This window comes from Cryptomeria japonica, chromosome 11 (assembly GCF_030272615.1).
Source record: "Cryptomeria japonica chromosome 11, Sugi_1.0, whole genome shotgun sequence".
In the NCBI taxonomy this organism is placed as follows: Eukaryota; Viridiplantae; Streptophyta; class Pinopsida; order Cupressales; family Cupressaceae; genus Cryptomeria; species Cryptomeria japonica.
This window is the reverse complement of record NC_081415.1, coordinates 36580271-36584012: the sequence shown is the minus strand read 5'-3', so window position 1 is coordinate 36584012 and position 3742 is coordinate 36580271.

Sequence of the window (3742 nt, the reverse complement as noted above, 5' to 3'; positions counted from 1 at the left end):
AACCAAACATATGTACCAAAATTGTTCTTAATCCTTAATAGGCAATACAAAAGTTACCACTATTAGCATAACCTTAAAAGTAATTAACATTACTCTTCAAATTTTACATATCAAAGTTTAGGCTTAGGTTTGTGCCATGTCATGGCATAAAGGTCCTATTATGGTCCTATTATGTCATGTGATGGTATAAAAGGACCAATTATGGACACATTATGTCATGTCATGGCATAAAGGGACACATTATTCCATGATGGTATAATATGTAATTGAATAATAGTCCACCTATTATGCCATCATGGCATAACAGGTCCATAATAGGACCTATTAAGTCACAACATGACATGATTTTCTTGAAAATTGACAACTTCATCATCTAATTCATCTCCAACACTAATCAATGTAATATGAATTGATGGCAATTATCTCAAAACTATGTAATTGAATTCTAATAAATTATCATGTGTACACTAAAACACTAGAAATATGGAGCATCCAAACACACACGTGCATTTTTCAAAATAACTTTAAGTTAAAGTTAACAAAATATTATGTTGTCTTAGTAATATTGTTTCCATGCTATATATTCTTACACTAGAAGGAGGATCATCTTATTTCTCACTTCTTTATTGATCTTATGTATGAAATATTTTATATTGATTTTAATAGTTGATGCATTTTACAAGAAATGAATTTATTAAATTGAATATATAATAGATTTATGAAGTTTCATTGAAAGTTTATATTAAGTTTTGTGTGCAAATTTTATATTTAAAGATTTGATAGTATGTACATGTATATTTTTTTAAGTTAAATATTATATTATATCTCATGTGTATCTCATTCAATAACATAGAAATGTTACTATCTATAAATGTTTTTTTTAAACTAAAATAGATTCTTCTTTGACATAGAGTTGTATATAATTCATGTATATATTTATATATGCATGAGCTCTTTGTTATCATGGATGTCTTTGACATAGATGAACTATTAGGTGAAAATCCCTCACTACAACCCCCCCCTCGACCACCACCACCACCTCCACCTCCACCTCCACCCCCTAGATTGGATGAAATTTATTTCAGAGAATGAATTAATGAAAACCTACAAGTGATTGAACAAAATATTACTGCTATCCAAAATGAGCTAATCATGCCACCCCATCCTATAGAGTTTGCAAAATCAATGCAAACTGTTGTCGAGTCAGTTAGATCTGTTGATTCTTAATTATATCAATTTCATAGATGATGACAAGAGTTGCATGATTTTTATGCCGATGGTTTAACTTATAGGCAAATCACTGATTTGAAAATAACCAAAGCTCATTTATGTCCATATTTTACTAACCCAAAAACAAGAGAACCAATGCAACCTAACCAGAAAAGAATTTCAATTAGGTGGTGTGTGCATCTAGAAATGGCTAGACACTTTTGGGATAGATGGTGGATGGTTTTTGATTATCCACTACATCATAATTATGAGGTCCCTTTTTATTTTTTGAAGAAATTATACTGTGAGTCTGTAATAAACTAGAAACCAAATTATTTTGACATTAAGTCATTCCAGGGTGTTGGTCGTCGAATGCCACATCATAGATTAGGGGCACAGAGTAATAATCCCCTACCAGATCCACCCATAGTTCCACTTGTTGCTCCATCCATTCCTGCAGATGTCCAAAATACATCATTCATTTCGACATTAGATGCTTTGACTTCACTCACAGGAAACCTAATTGAGCAAGCTCCTCACATGGCATCTACTCCTTAGTGGATGCCACATATGTGTTTGAGTTATCATGAGATGTGTGTAGGTCCTACTGCTAATGGAATATTTGCTTTAGTTATAGCTAAGCATGATGCAGCAGATGATAGTATGATGACATCATATATGGATTTTCTTTGCTCAGATGATCATCTTGACCAGGTATAGATATATATACATGTACATGTCAATCTTTAAATACTTCATTAAATATAGGTACAAATTAAGTGCATGCCTTTTTTTATACAATCTAATACTTCATTAAATAAATTTCGTTTATGTAGATAAGGACTACACCTAATATTAGAGTCAATATTGTATCTACTGAAACACAACTCGGCACACCTTATGGGGTACAGTATAAATTTCTATCTACACATTGTACTATCTTTTTAAGTTAATATTTTATCATTGTATACTATATAAATTTTCAGGTTGATACATTGAATGCTTCTTTCTCCAGGATTCAGGTCATGATGGACCTTCTACATCACATCGAGAAGAGGGTCTGATTACTGTGACACCATCTATGGTATGTATCTTAGAATTCATAAATTAAATATGAACTCTTACAACATTGTAACTTAACTTGTAATTATTTAGTACATATATATATGTTCACTAAATATGATTTCATTAAATGGATGTCTGCAGGTGGACACTACCATTAGGATAGGTTATCCTAATAATTTTGATCTAAGCTAATTTGAACTCACATCAACATCCTTTGAGGTATTAATATGTAATACTTAACTTGATCTTATTTTGACTCTTAATTTAAGATTTAATTGGACTCTTTGAATTTGACCTTGTACAAGAGTTAGCTAGCACTACATTTGGTGTTGATACTACACAAGATATTGCTAGAGGATCTGATGAGCATATGGTAAGTTTGTAACTTAATTTATGAATTCTAACTATATTTTATAAATAATTCTTTTAATAATTAATTTAAAGTATTTTAATATTATTTTTTCCTTGTACAACATGAGATGGGTGGATCTGGAACACGTATCAAGGACAAGAGACTACAAGATGTTATTGATGATAGCACTTAGATTTTACTATTTATTTGGCTCTGATATGTACTTTTTTATGGACTTTACACATTTTTTTACACATGCAGATACTTTATATATATAGATAGTTGCATAATAGGATTAGATCATATATATTTTATGCATATTAGATATTATGTGGATTTCATCATGTTACCATCCAGATATATATATGGATTAGATATTATATGGATTATGTGGACTTGAAATTTTACTATTTATTTGGCTCTGATATGTAATTTTTAATGGACTTTAGACATTTGTTTACACATGCACATACTTTATATATATGGATAGTTGCATAATAGTATTAGATCACATATATTATGTGCATACTTTATGTGCATTGTGCCCATTAGATATTATGTGGACTTGAAATTATGTGAAATTATATTTTGTGCATATTAGATCATATATGTTTTGTTCATACTTTATATATTATGTGGACTTGAAATTTTTATTTATGGAAGTTGTGCTTAAATAACTTTATATGGATTATGTGGACTTGTAATTTTATTTTTGGAATTTTATTTAAATAGTTCTTGTGATTTAATAAATTAAAGGTGTACATCATGAACTGTATCGAAACATATCTTATAATTGTAACATATTCTAAATTAAAAAGTATTAATCATCATAGAAAAGAAAAATATATAATCAAATATATAATTACCATTACAATAATAATGATGATAATCTAGAAAAGTATCAAAAAATATATATTTAATAGAACTTGATTAAAACATAATTATCTCATTCATAAATTTGACCAATAGTCTCTCATTTATGTATATTACACAAAATGTAATCAAGAAGACATATCTAAAATAAAATAAATAGTCTATTTAGTAATAATAAGGATTTATATCTCTCAAAATACAACATAGAGTATGCACAAACAATAGTAGCCATTGAGGCCAAGT